This window comes from Mercenaria mercenaria, chromosome 5 (assembly GCF_021730395.1).
Source record: "Mercenaria mercenaria strain notata chromosome 5, MADL_Memer_1, whole genome shotgun sequence".
Classification (NCBI taxonomy): domain Eukaryota; kingdom Metazoa; phylum Mollusca; class Bivalvia; order Venerida; family Veneridae; genus Mercenaria; species Mercenaria mercenaria.
Window position 1 is genome coordinate 60,688,625 of NC_069365.1, and position 16,522 is coordinate 60,705,146.

A 16,522-nucleotide genomic window follows, 5' to 3' on the forward strand; every position below is an offset into this window, starting at 1 on the left:
CGGAAATAGATGTTAGTTTTGCGTGCTTTGTTGACAAATTAAACACGGTTTTGAGTTTTGATGTGTAGTAATCTAATCACGAAAGCCGAAGGCCTGAGTGATTGATTACGACGCATCTGAACGAAAAAAAACGTGTTTTATTTGCCAACAAAGCTCGCAACACTAAAATCTATTTCCATTCTAACATGTTCGAATTACACCAGGAAGGGATACTAATCTGGATTTCTTTTTAGGCGTAAATGGACGGAGTAAACCGGAATAGCCAAAAGTAGGTCATTTTGCGAAACGTGTTTAAAGCGACAAGAATCATTCTTTGTTTATATAAAAGAAAATCTTAAGTGTTAGAATATGACGTAACGGCATAAAATCTGGATCTGGAATACGTAACACGAATAAATGGCGATAACACTGACAAATCAACTACCCTTCTAAAGATTAAATATTGTATTTAAATGATTACACGTGATATAACTCTAAATACATATGTATTTGAAATTTGCAGATCTCTGAAATCATGAGCTAATATCTAAAGATAAAAGGCACATGGGTCTTAAAATTTAACTTTGTCAAAATATGTACGTACTTAACATTGTACAAATGTTTCTATGAAGGTTAAAGCTGTCGTCAAAAATGTTGTTTCCTATTATACAAATTTGCTTTACAGATATCTCTATATCAAACACGTAACATTATGTAAATATCATATGACAGCGTGTGTGACATTGATATTGTCAACCCGAGGGCAGAATGTGCTTAATCGTACGCATGAATTGCTAACAAAGTTTTAAACAAACACAATCTCACTTGTCACAATGCAGAATGCAGCATAGCACTAAGCATAATGAGGTTACCATAATGTACATTTCTCATTATGATACCAGAGGGCGCTTTTATATTCGTGCTCGAAAGCTTCCGCTGAGTCACGGAAAAAAATATGACACTGCGCATTTTGGCTATGTGTCCGGTGACCGGACCTAACCAGGCGACCGGTAATCAAGTTCGAAAAGGCCTGTGTATCATCAAACATATACCCATCTTATTTATTGCATTGAGTCAGTTGAGATACCATTCGTTTTAGCTCGACCATTCAAAGAATAGTCTAGCTATTCTACTCACCCTGGCGTCGGCGTCGGCGTCGGCGTCACACATTGGTTAAAGTTTTGCATGCAAGTACATTATAGGCTATCATTTAACAATTTGAATAGTCAAGCATTGGCTGTTTTACGGACAGCTCTTGTTGAAAGCAGCATTTAAAAGCAACGTTTTTGACAGGCAGCTACTTTAATTGTTAAAAGTTTCGGTGCTGCGGGTGATACAGCGTTGGTCGAGTAAAATTTTAGTCGTAGTGAAAAATACTACTGATACAGATATAGCGCTACATTACATCTCAATTTAAGGCTATCAAATATACGCTCGTCCACTTGAACAAGAATTTGGGAATGTAAAAATGTATGTTGACACAACACATCATAACCCACAGCTAAATTTATATGTAAGCATCAAAACTCCTTGCATTTATACATTTAAGGAACCACTTATGTTCTTTTCATCAATAAGCATACACCATTGACGCTCCAAAGAAGACACAATGCAAGTAAACACTAGTAATTAAGATGAATGATGGATGTAGTTCGTCAGATTATAGCATGTCCAAAAGCAACACGAATATTTTAGAAAAATGAAGCAAGCACAGATCATTTCTCAGAATTAAGCATGTATGAATATTAGAAAGAAACACGCAAACATAGGATGCACAAATGGTCATGTAACAAAGCAAAATGGGATGTCAGAAGGAAGCATGTGAACATGAGAATCACAAATGCATACATGTAAATCGCAAAATTAGATATACGAAAGCACAATGCAGTTTTTGCCCTAATTCTGTTCCATATAAACAGCCAGCAGAAAATGCTCAGTGAAAGTCGCCTTCAGATACAAAATGGATGGTAACTAGTGATGAGAAATTTGAAAAAGACATTTTATTTGTATTGTTAATGTGGGAAATTCACAGAAGCATAACTATCTAAATGATAAACAGAGGTACATTATTAAATGTATATTGCATGAAATAAATATTCTGATGGTAATAAATCAAATTAAGATTTCACATGAGATAGTTTTGGTAATAAGTCAAGGAATTATTAGTGAATGCAATGAGGCCTTTACAACCTTTTTCAAATATTGATTTTACAAGTTTTCCTAGTACAAAAAAAATGTTTTTATTATGTTAACACGTGCACGTCTGATTTACAATTTGATATTTCCATAAATTGTATAAAGCGTGTTAAAAATGAAATGTAGCCGAATGACTTACTGTTGGGAAGTTTGTACCATATCCATATTTTAAGTGTGCTATAGCCAAAATATGATTTAACTTAATGGAAGACATATGTCAAATATGGAAATGCTCATTAAACCAACTGCATAAACACTTATTACAGACTGTTAACTCTAAAGAAATTCTTTGTTGAAATCATTAATATTGCAAGGGAATTTATAGAAACTACTGTTTACGGTTTTACTTTTGTGCCTGTTTAAATATTACCTTGACATGATTTTAAGAAGAAAACTTTTTTAAAAAATTCATTCTTGATCTCAGTTCCGGACAAAACTTAATTTTGACCTACATTTTATGCAGAAATCACAGAAAATCTTTTCACCCTTTTACAAAGATATAAAAGATATAACGGATAGTTAAATGTGATTAACCCAGTTCTCAACATAGGAAGTGCAGGCTCTCTAATTAGTGGAAAATGTAACTGCGCAGCTTTGAAATAATAATTTTATGTCACCATTAAATGGATACTTAATAACACTTAGTGTTAACAGTTAACAACAGTGAAAAAAATGATAAACATAAAACACTTTTGATTTTCGGCTATGGACTGATTTGATAAATATATAAGTGACCAGCTACTGCAAGAAAAATCCATAAGCAAGGGAGTGCATCATTCAAAACATGAAATGGTACATTTATATAAAGGAAACAACTTTATAACGTTTGTTTTTTCTGTTCCTGTTAAATTTCTCACTATAAAATCCGACCACCAGTAAAGATTTTAATGAGCAAAATGTACAACTATCAGCTTTATAAATATAATTATATAAATTACTTTTTCTTTGACAGTAAATAGTTCAGTCTAGGCAAGGAAGACACCTCAAGTTGGGGACCGGCCCTCTGTCTCTTCACACAAACACGCACCTGTCTGATTGCCAAAATGTGAAAGTAAGAATATTATCGCCCGCCCAAAAAAATATCGAATATTTCAGAAAGAAACTGTAATATCTAACTTTTGTCATACCTTGTTCGATCGAGTTGCAGGCTGAATAATGTTACGATAATTTATTTAGAAACAGTAAAAGTTCGTGATACTTACAAGTAATATAATTAAACATAACGTTATACGCAGATGATATTGTCTTATTTTCAGAAATGATTTTAGGAATGATATATAGCAGAACCATATTTTAATATCTCGAAACAATACCAAGAGGTTATATGACTGCGGAATTACGCCCTCGTGAATTATACACGCGGTGTGTAACCGATACATATTGTTAAGGTATATTAGAATGGTTCTCTGGTTTTATGTAAACAAGTCTAGGTGAAATAGGGAAGCACTATTACATGGCGCATGTATGACGCCAAATAGGGTACGTCGAAATGACGTTAGTGCATCATGTTTTAACAGTGTATGTTCATAATGAACTTTCAATTTTTCCAATAATCGGTATTATCGGTTTTTTGGCATATTAAATAAAGAAGAATACATTCGATTTATTCGTTATATCTTTTAAATGGTTTAAGATAACGGATTTGCTTCGGCGACAATCGTTGATTTAATCTTTCCTCTAGTGTATTGTGAATTAAGGTAATTCTGCACGTTTGGGTCGAAACTTTTTCTACAATGTAGAATTTGATTAAACTCCAATTTTTCAAAACTTCAGAATATATCTAGAAAATTCAGCAAATAAAAAAGATAGGGTCGTGTACTTGAATTTTTGCTACACTGATTTGAAAAATTTGGACCTCACGCAATATTTCATAATGAGAGTCTATCCATAGGAAAATCATAAGTTTCATAACATTTTCGCGAATAGATTTTTTTTCTACAATGTAGATTTAGATGAAACTTCTCACAGTTGTAAATAAACACACGGTCTATAATTTGGTGAAATGAAATGTATAGGTCCGTGTGCTTATTGTTGAGATATTTGACCATGATTAAAGGGAACCGGACATTTCACGTTGATTTTAAGACATTATTTGTAATATTTTAACGTACCATATGTTTTAATATCATATTTTGACTTTAGAAATATAGCAACAGTGTCATTGTAATAAATTTACGCACAGGTTTCGATTTATTCATAAACTGATTTTCATTTCCGTACGCCGAACCCAGGCATTATTCTACGTTTTCAGGATAAATGACGTTACGCCATCACTTCCGGTTTATCAAACGTGCAGAACTACCTTAACTGTAGCACCATTCTATTCTTACAGTTCGACTCTGAAACGTTTATAAAACAGTAGATCAAATGTAATAGTACTCTTTGTCAGCGCAAGTATAGGACCAAAAATATATATCGACGTGACGTTACAATTCCGTATTTTAGCGAAAATGTGCATGGATTGTTATATCAGAATTATAAACAATGCTGCCGTATTGATCAGCTATTTTGTATAAAAGACGTTTTAGAATGGAAATGGTATTACAGGATGGTGTTACAAGACGTATATTACTTCCCGTACTTTAACACTTTTAAAGATGTTTTTCACAATTATTTCTAGCGGACAGAATTTTTTGTAACTTTGCATATTTATAGATTGATGTATGACAAGTTAAAATAAAAAATAAAAATAATAGGTACCCGTGCTTCTTTTTTCAATATTCAAAGTTTATTAAGAACACCAAATCGATATTTTTGTCTGAAGAAACAGTACAGACATGTCATAATAAAACTACTGCAAACAATTATTTATTCGAAGTTTCACTCTGATGTTACTGTGTATGCATCCGAATTAATAACACCTCTATAACTATGCATAAAATGTCAACATATAGATATATTAACTCAGAAAAATTACTCTTGACAGATGTCGAAAGTATCTGAAACTGAGAAAAACACGAAGTATTTCTTAATGATATGAAAAATCTAGCGGACAGAATTTTTCCAAATTTTATATTATGTAAGCTAGAACTAAGACAAAAAAATCTAAACCAAAAAAATAATATCAACCCGTGCTTGTTTTCAAGAAAAATTCAAAAATATTCACTCCACCCACAAAAGTATTTTTTCATTACCCCACCCACCTAAAAATTATGAACATTTTTTTTCTTACAAAACAAATTGCGCAATGTTATTATCAGTTCCTTAACCAATATTCTTACTCACATGCGGAATAATGCTCCTTTATAAGGTTGCATGCCTCTGGGTCAAATACTTTTTGAGATACGTGCTACACAAGCTTTCACATCCCATTTACGTATATATTTGACCACGTCAAGGGACATAAATCTGTTTTTATTGAGTGAAACCTCAAATAAAAGCACTGGTGCACAACTTCGCATGCTGAATTTAATTCTTGTGTGGTTTTATGACTCTTGGCGCATATAATTTTGAGGTACATGCGACACAAATGTTAGACCCTTTATGTACAATTTGACTGTCAAGGGCCATAACTCTGGTCTTACTACGTGAAATGCGGGATGGGGCACAAAAAGTATAACAACAGTTTTAGGAAGTCACATTTGAACTTGAAGGAGATATATCTACGTTAAGATTTTCTGGAATTTTATTGGACTTGGAGTCGGCTGCATCATTACTGGACGAAATAGTTTACTTTCAAATTGGCTGTCCACAATGTATTCGATTCGAGCACTTCTTACAACTACTCCTCCAATAAAACACGATCACTTTTAAAGGTAAAATATGGATGCACGACCTATATTGTCAGTACATACGATATATTTTGTGCGAGTGCGCTGCATATCCGACAATTATGCACTTTCGGCGGCGAATTCTGAACTTTACAGTGGATATCGCTTGCTGCGCGATTGAGCTGCGCACAAAATATTGTGATGAACTTCTTTAATATGCACGGTTACGCATTGACGTCACGTCGACCTACTATATTTAGCGCCATACATGTGCCACTTACTAGCGCTTCCCTATACTTCCATGAACGAAATAATATATAGCAGAACTATGGTGCCATATTTCTGCCACGGGATAACTAGGAAGCTATCACGATAATATTGTAAACTTTCCAAGAAATTTGTGATTTTTTTCTAAAAACGTTTCAGCAAACATAATATTTTCTAGATATTTCATTTGTTTCCTGAAAATATTTAAGTGCAAAATTTTGCATTAGTGCGAGATACTTGGTGGCTTTCAGGTAAATATTCTAAACTTTACAGAAAAGATGTGCATTTTTCTGAATACATTATCGCAATAAATTCTTGTTATCAAGATATGCTTTTTATTTCCTGGAAACTTTAGGCTTTTGAGATAAAGTTTTCAGAAAAGTTGTAAATATCAGGATAATCGAGATAGCTATCTTGCGAATAAATAGCAACTGTGGGCACTTACGCAAAAACTGTCGAGATACTATGTAAATTATTGCAATGATATTTCCAGGAAACTTTCAGCTATTGAGATAATCTTTTCAGAAAACTACGCTTTATCAAGATAAGTTTTTAAGTATCGCAATAGCTACCTAGCTATCTCATGACAGAAATTTGCCACCATACAGAACCATGTTTTAACAGATCTCATTAATACGATTCGGTTATACGCCATGTACATTTTAGTCATGTAAAAGTAGTGAATTTCATTTTAGACCTCATAGAATGCCTGTGACTCAATTGTAATTAATAATGGCTCTGTTTAGTTCAGTAGTATGGCCGATAATCGCCTATGGAGCAGCTGTATAGGGGACCCAAACATTTACAAAACGTTACATGTACAGTATGTGTAATATTTCTGTTCGTCAAAGAGATCTGTGTCTCTTTGTTGGGGTAGCGGAATTCACATCTTAGGCTGCAGTGTCTTAGACAATGGGATGGAAACTCACCTCATTGAAACAAAATGGGTGTAGTGTTGGTATGCGTGGTTATACAATTAATCGTAAAGTATCCATGTACTGTTTTGATGAATAATTTGGAAACAAATGTTAAACTTGGTAATATAAAAAGTAAGTAAAAATCTTCCAAATATAAGATATGAAAAGTTTAATTGCTTCAAAAAAAAAAGAAAAAAGCATGATCAATAAAATTACAACAAATGGTGCGAATGTAAGAAGAGTATTTTAAATTCTCCGGTCGTCAGTGCAGTGGCAGGGGTGGTAATAAACTTCAAACCTGTAAAATGTTCCAACTAGATAGTTTATTTTAAGATAATATTTCTATGTGTTAAGACGGGTATAAAGCACTCTGGCACTTCTTGTGCGAGCGATTCTCGGTATAAAGCACTCTGGCACTTCTTGTGCGAGCGATTCTCGGTATAAACCACTCTGGCACTTGTTGTGCGAGCGATTCTCGGTATAAACCACTCTGGCACTTGTTGTGCGAGCGATTCTCGGTATAAACCACTCTGGCACTTGTTGTGCTTGCGATTCTCGGTATAAACCACTCTGGCACTTCTTGTGCGAGCGATTCTCGGTATAAACCAATCTGGCAATTCTTGTGCGAGCGATTCTCGGATGAGTTGCATTATGTGCCAATTAATGTGGTCTTTTTACTGATTTTATTAACTATCACAAACAACAATTGCCGTGTGGTGGCTGTAAAATGTCTTCCCGTACTTGGATTCGGTGTTGTTATATTTTTTGGTCCTTTGGGATCATGGAGTTCATTCAACATTATTATCATACCACATTTATATAGCACATATGTGTAACAGAGTGCTAGGGGGCGTGAGAGGTGTTGCACATTTCATTACCTCTTATGAACACTCAGTCAAACAGCGTTGGCTATTATTCTTCTTGGTTGCATTATTTGCTTCCAAAGGATCTTTTTTCTGATTTTATACCCGTTTAAACGCGCAAAAGTAACATTTGATCCTTATATTTACATTCTCGCAGTAGATTGTTATAAAAAAATATGTTGTTTTCTTTCCAAAAAATATCAGAATATCCAAAAGAATGCCAGACTATCGATATTTTTAACAGCCAAAAAGACCCACCCATATTAAATAGTCATTTGCCTTCCTATAAAAATACAGTTCGTTTTTATTTATAATGTTCTTAAATCCAGGATAATATCACACAATCTCCGTCAGAAAAAAAGTTTTAGCTATAATTTAATATTCTTTTTGAAATTTTGGTATCCGGTTTTGAAAGATTTCTTCAAACGACGCCAGTTTTATTTTTAATGTTTTTAACCAGTGGTGGGGGTTATAGAAACGGTCTCCGTCCGTCCGTCCGCTCCATATAACTTAAACCCCTTGAAGGATTTCAGGAAACGTGTGTCAAATAATCATCTCATCAAGACGATGAGCAGCACTTATGAGTCAGCCATGTCGGTTCAAGGTCAAGGTCATAACTCTATGTCAAAAGTTTGAGCCTTCCATTTTTTGTCCGCTCTGTATTTCCTAAACCCCTTGAAGGATATTTATGAAACTTGGGTCAAATGATCATCTCATCAAGACAATATGCAGAACTCATGAGTCAGCCATGTCGACTCAAGGTTTAGGTCACCACTCAATGTCAAAGTTTTGAGCCTTCCATTTTGTGTCCGCTCTGTATCTCCTGAAACCCGTTGAAGGATTTTCATGAAACTTCGGTCAAATGATCACCTCATCGAGACGATGTGCAGAACTCAGGAGTCAGCCATCACGGCTCAATGTCAAGGTCACAACTCAAGGTCAAAGGTTTGGAACAAATTCATTGATGTCATACATGGACTATAAAATATACTTAACAACGTCAATGCTTCCATCCAGTACAACCAACCATTTCATTATCAATAACAGCGGCGGGGGCAGTAGGGGTGGATATAACTGTCTTTCAGGCTGCCTTGTTATGAATGACGTCAGATCCACATCAGCCGCTCTGAATTTCACAGTGTCATCTAGTAAACTGACGCAGTTGTCTCTATCTGCACGCAAACTATTGGACTGGAACCGTAGCTCATTTCATGAATTATTCATAAAAATCAAATCTTAAATTAATATATTTTTTACACTTTCAAAATAGGTGCATTACTATAAATTGTAATCATGCGTAATTTGAGAAATAACTACAAATGTATTTTCAGCCGCAGTATAAATATATCGATTTAATAACATATTAAATTGGTCCATTTGTAAATTCGATATTTAATATACTGACTCGAAATTTGTATACGATTGAAATGAAAATGATATTTTAATACTATCAGTACAAGGATCTAACTGATGTAAATTGACACGTGAAAGATAATCTGTGAAAAGGCTTTTCAGGTTTATTTTTGAAACATAGCGTAATACTTGTATTTTCTATGACCCGTGCGTATGTGAGATTGTGACATAAGACCAGTGTTGGATTATGATTTATAGGAAAATAATGGCATATCAACATTATTACAGTGGGCAAAATAATACTTGAAAATAACATATTTTATGGAATTCCCAAGCTGTCAAGAATGTCAATAGCAGCAAGTCAAAGGCAAGTTTCGTGTGAATATTTTGAATGAATTTATGGATAATCGCTCATGAATTAACTTGCTACTAGAAAATGTGCAAGTATTATATACTGAGAATGATATTAAAGCAAGTGGAATCATTCTTGAAACTACGACATCTAATTGGCTATTTTGGGAATCCGAATTCAGAAACATATTGTACAGAAACTTTGTAGTTATATATCATACCGTGGTAAACTGAATATTTTCCACTTGTAGGAAGAAACCATTTGATGTTGAGGAAAGCAGGATTTGTATAACCACGTAGTATACTTCAACAATAGTATTTCCATTTAATCTAACTGATCAAGTTTAATGCTTAACAACGTAACTATGTTATACAAAGTATTTACAAGTATTAATTGAAAAGTTAGGTAAAAATAACAATTCTGATACAATTGCCATTTATGATGTTCGGTCAGTAATCGTCTCTACTGATACTGGCCACTATGCATTTCCTTATTCAGAGAAATGGTTAAAATAAGATCAAACGACCTTTATTTATCCAGACGAAAAGAAATGGTCGTGGGGAAGTTCGTGGACCTCATATAGTATCAATGCGGACAACCCACGTGGCTTTTTGATACCATACACTCGGAGAAAACGTCGCGATTCAGGTAACATTTTGCCTATATTTTCCTTGTTACTTGACGGATGTTCATAAGATAAAGTGTGTAGAAGACAGGAAAACTAGTGTTTTCCTCTGTATAAAGCTTAAAGCATCAGTTTTCAGTACTTTTCTCAAACACTTCGCTCAAATGCCGTACACACTTTCACAGTTTAGGCGTAGTGTTTGGGGATACTACGGAGAGCTGCATGACGTTTTGTGTGAAAGAAAGCATTCATTTGTCTGTCTTCGACGCTCTTTTATGTTACAAAATTATCTCAAGTAATAAGAAAAATATAGGCAAAATCCTACATGAATCGGGACATTTTCTGCGATATCCACGTGGGTTGGCCACCCTGTAGTAGGGCGCTATCTAAGACAGTGGAGCACTGGTATGAACCTTTGAGCACATTCAAAGAAGTTATCCATGATTGATAAAAAATGGTAAACTAGCTTTCTAAAGATTAAACATAAAATATGTAAGTTTTAACGACTAGTTAAATTCTACATTGCAAACGTTTTATCATAATTATATAAAACTCCCGCTTGCTTCATGTGCAACCATTGTGAAAACTTCCTTGATATGCATTTTTAATCTGTCTAGAGAAAAAAAAAACAAGCACTGAAATCTACACGTATTCTTATATATATCTACATAATAGTTAACTTGATGTATATATCTATGCAACAGTATTGTAAACATTTCGTTAGGCCTCACAGGTTAAAGGAGTAGTGAATAAAAGTTTTTTGTCTTCTTTTTGTCAAAGTTCATCTTTAAGTTCATTTCATTGATAAAAAATTTTGTAAAATGTCGTGTGAAATATTATTTGTATGACTTTACCTAGCTACATCTTAATTTTCAGCAATGTTACAAGCCGTTTTGTCATTTGAATGACAGGATGCGTGATTTTAACGTAAAACAGATTGACTTCTTGAAACATTTATCAAAAGAAAATGATGAGAATTGATGTAAATGTAATAAAAAATATCAATTCGATTTTACACCTGCGCGGTGCAATCTACATTCTACTTGGCTTGTATTTAAGCAAATATTCTTAATGTCGTTTTGGATGAATTAAGCCGCTTAGACAGATATTGGCTCCAATTTTAAATTGTACCGAATTTGAATCCACTTTAATAATAAATAAATTGTCCACATGATTTGATTTTATTTTCCTAGTACTAAAACAATTTTGTATTAGCAAAGGTCAAATATGAGACCCTTATTGGTGACATCTTTAACATTTGACCGTCGTTGCTAAGAATAAGATACAGTTGAAATAATCGCTTATTATACATTTGTGATTAATGCTAATTTGTGTCGTCCGTATGCTCCCTAGATAATACATTTGTGATTAATGCTAATTTGTGTCGTCCGTATGCTCCCTAGATTATACATTTGTGATTAATGCTAATTTGTGTCGTCCGTATGCTCCCTAGATTATACATTTGTGATTAATGCTAAAATGTGTCGTCCGTATGCTCCCTAGATTATACATTTGTGATTAATGCTAAAATGTGTCGTCCGTATGCTCCCTAGATTATACATTTGTGATTAATGCTAATTTGTGTCGTCCGTATGCTCCCTAGATTATACATTTGTGATTAATGCTAATTTGTGTCGTCCGTATGCTCCCTAGATTATACATCATTAATTTCTAAACTGTAAATGTGGGAAATTTAAATGAGCAAAATAATGTAAATGATAAATATATCGAATGTGTATTGCATGAAAAAACACAATACGATGAGATTTGACATGCGAAAGTTTTGGTAATAAATTTAGGAATGATTAGCGAATGAAATGAGGCTTTTACAACATCTTTGTACATAATAAATTGATTTTAAAAGTTTTGGCGTGAATAACATGTTCTAGTACAAAAACTTGTGTAATATGCGAATACTTGTATGTCTAATTTACATTATGACATAACTATGAATTTGATAAAGAAATATAGCGGAGTATCTTAACTTTTCATTTAGTTGTCGGAAAATGTATTCCTTTTCCACCTTGTAAGCGTACTTTGGTCTAGACAGTTATGTTTGACGTGAACTAGTTGTAAGCATCTTAACTGCCTTAAACCTGTCCCATAGGCTATAATATCAATTCAAAGTGTATCTTACACTTGTATCTTTAATATTGAAATTAAATACAAAAATATGCAATGAACGTATTCGTTTTACTTTCATGCCTTTTAAACATTAACATTCATACGACATTTCAAAAAAAGTTGGCCAAATTACGAAGTTTATTCATGTTCTTAATTCAAGACCAAATTTGAATTTCCATCTAAATCAAGGAAAACATGTTCACCATTTTACATTACAGTAGTTATTTATATATGTAGGGCATATTTCATATAATGTTTACGAATGGTCAGGTACATCGTGCATAAAGTTGGAAGAATGGTCAGGTACATCGTGCATAAAGTTGGAAGAATGGTCAGGTACATCGTTCATAAAGTTGGAAGAATGGTCAGGTACATCGTGCATAAAGTTGGAAGAATGGTCAGGTACATCGTGCATAAAGTTGGAAGAATGGTCAGGTACATCGTTCATAAAGTTGGAAGAATGGTCAGGTACATCGTTCATAAAGTTGGAAGAATGGTCAGGTACATCGTGCATAAAGTTGGAAGAATGGTCAGATACATCGTGCATAAAGTTGGAATGGTCAGGTACATCGTGCATAAAGTTGGAAGAAAGGTGTTTCAGCTTGGAACAGTTTGAAAAAATTAAACGAAAAATACTGATATTAATACTGTTGAAAGAAAGTAGGATTCTAATGTAAATTTAGGTAAAATCTCCTTCAATAAAGTATGTCAGATGTCATAATTAACCCGATCCAACTGAAAGTTATTTCCCAATAACAAAAAGATATTGAGAAACTAGCTGTTTGAATTAATGCTCAACAATTACATCAAGTCTAAATGAAGATCAAAATAAAAGTAAGTTGAATCCTGGCCTCAACATGATTAATTGAATGAAAGAATAGTGTCAGTAAATTGTTCAAATCGTTTACCTCCTACATACCTATTGTTATTTTTCACTGTAAATGTAAGTACAAAAATTTACAAGTTCGTCTTATAAATGCTGTGTAGTCTATGACACCTTCACAAGTTTCAGGTGTTACGTTGTCCCAATGTTTTAAAGCCTAATGTGGACTATACTCAATAAAATTAAAATAAGTTGGACCAAAGCATATGTTCCCTTTACAAAGTTGGAGACCTCGTCAATACAACTATGTTATTCAGCCTATATTGAGTCAGTCTTGATGTATCTATATGTTCGCTGTAGAATGTGTTGCTTTACCATCTCATATCTTTCATATCTTTCATATTTACTTAAAATCTTGGATTACATATTTTCTTTAAACACGGTACTCCTCTGTCTCAAAGAAAATCAGTTGATTGTATGCTAACCCATTTTTTGTTATGTAACTTACGATTGTGTCTGATTGTTGGACTTTGAACGTTTACATTTGCAACGCATACTCTCGTTGCATTCCATAAGGAAAGTATATAATACGTGATTAAGAACATTTTGTTATGTCACATTAGCGTGCGCGCAGGTTGTTGCAGCAATTTTCATTATGTCATCCTGGCGCGCGCACCAACGCGACATAATGGAATTATGAAAATTGTGGGTTTCATTTTTTTCGAGCGCGCGTCAACGCGACATATCGAAACGTAGAACGCGACAGAATGAAACATGTTATTTCGCTTCGACGTGCGTGCCATTGACAAAGATTACATAATGGCGTGTATAGGCGCGCGCGCCAAAACGAAATTAAAATTTTCGTTATGTCGCGTTGGCGTGTGCGCGTCTATATAACACATTTCGTTGTGTCGTCCTGGTGCGTGCACCTGCGCGAGACAACGAAACATTTAACTTCTTCTTGAGGCGCACGCCAACACGTCAAAACGAAATCTTAGTTAATGGCGTGCATGCCAACGCGAAACAACGAAACATTTCATTTCGATAGGCCTCACTCGCCAACGCCAAAACGAAATTTTTGTTAATGATGCGCACTCAAGCGCGAAATAAAATGTTTCGTTCTGTTGCGTTCTATGTGTCGTTATGTCGCGGTGTTAGTTTCATTTTTATCGCGTTTGCGTGCGTGCCAAAACGAAACAACGAGAATTGCTATATAAAACCGCGCGCATGCCAACGCGACGTAACCAAATGTCAGTAGAAACAAATGATCACAGAGTGAAAATAGAACACAAAGATAAAACCGGGATCTTGAAGTTTTTATTTCTGTATTAACATAATGTATAATGCAGCTGTAACATGTCCGGTTTGATAGCAAGATCAGCTCGTTCGAGGCTTATTTGCTTTCTTCTCATAAATATTTGTACAAATGTTAGTTATTTACCATATAGATCTTATACTTTCAACAGCCGTTAGAAAGGAAATGAGACTTAGAATAATTTGAGGCTCGATGTTCTCACCCCAGTCAATATTACTGCTGTCAAAATATATACATGGTTTTAGAAGAACAAAAAAATAACATAGTTTTAACCGGAAACGCAATGGACTTTGCACGTAGTCCAAAGGTTAGTCACGAACCCAGCAAGTGGCGTCTAGATTCTATGCCATTCGTGTGGACGTATGTACGATAGAAATTATATTATTCAGTTCAATAAACATCATTTTTTCCATAAAATATTTCATTTGTTTTACCAGTTAAGGTAGTTCTGCACGTTTGAAAAACCGGAAGTGATGGCGTAACGTCAATTATCCGGAAAACGTAGAATAATGCCTGGACTCGGCATACGGAAACAAAAATCAGTTTATGAATTAAGGGCAACCTGTGAATAAATGTATTAAAATGGCACTGTTACTATCTTTCTAAAGTTAAAATATGATATTAAAACATCTTACACGTTAAATAATTCAAAATAATGTCTTTAAATTAGCTTGAAATAGGCGGTTCACTTTAATTGTAGCCAAATATCTCAAAAATAAGCACACGGACCTATACATTTTATTTCATCATATTATAGGCCATATGTCTATTTATGACTGTGAGAAGTTTCATTAAAATCTACATTGTAGAAATATTTCTATTCGCGAAAATGTTTTGAAAATTGCGTTTTTCCCATAGACTCCCATTATGAAAACTTGCGTGAGGTCGAAATTATTCAAATCAGTCTAGCAAAAAATCAAGCACACGACCCAATCTTTTTTATTTGCTGAATTTTCTTACAATATTCCGAAGTTTTGAAAAATCAGAGTTTAATCAAATTCTACATTGTAGAAAAAATTTCAATCCTAAAGTGCAGAACTACCTTAACTCCATGTTTTCTGTCTTAATATATCTAAATATATTTACTCCGCGGCGCTTTTAAATGTCTTCCCATCTGTCGGTTCATTATTAGAATTTTTACATAACTATCGTTTTCTTTTTTATCTCCTTTATTAAAAATCATTCATAATCATATCAGCATTTTGCCCTTGTGGAGGGTCAAAGAATTTTACGAAAATCTAATCCGTTAAATATCTTTTTTTAAATTAAATTACAGGGATAATATTCCATTTTGATAAACTATTTCTTTAAAGATTTAGATTTATCCTTCATGTTTGTGGGTCATAGTTTCATTCATAATTTGAGCGTCATTACATATATGGAAAACAAAACAGTCTACAAAATCATTTGGTTAGGTAATCATGATACATGTACATAAGTTCGTGCCAGTGTATCTTAGAGAAATCCAGTGTGAAATGAATGACTTCGCGGAGCTTCGTTGGGGTAAAGGAAACCTAAAAGGAACTCCTAGGTATACACTGTATGAAGTATATGTTAGTAAATATTGACTCTTTGATTAGAATAAAGTGACAGTTGATATACCACAAAGCGTGTATCTGGCTTAACCGCTGTGGTTACCAGATTAAAGGATGTATTTTGACCCCTGTATATATCCAGACTGATAGCTTTATCTCAAAGCCTTGGTCAATACGAGCAGTGCTGATACGGAACACCCTTGTGCCATCAGAACAGGTATTGATACGGAAAATGTAATATTTAAAGTATTTAGTGTGCACTTCGTCAGTGGCATGTGCAGTTATTCCCTAAAAATAGCGCTGTCAAAAAAGTCTCAGAAGTAGAAAAAAAAAAAAAAAAAAGAAACCGCTGGTGTTGAGAACTCAGGCTACCGGCGCAACATTACACTTGTGGTTAAATGTTCACGGAATTTATGTCGTGATTTTCAAGACGTTTATTTGAATTTCCAGTGAAAAAAAATCA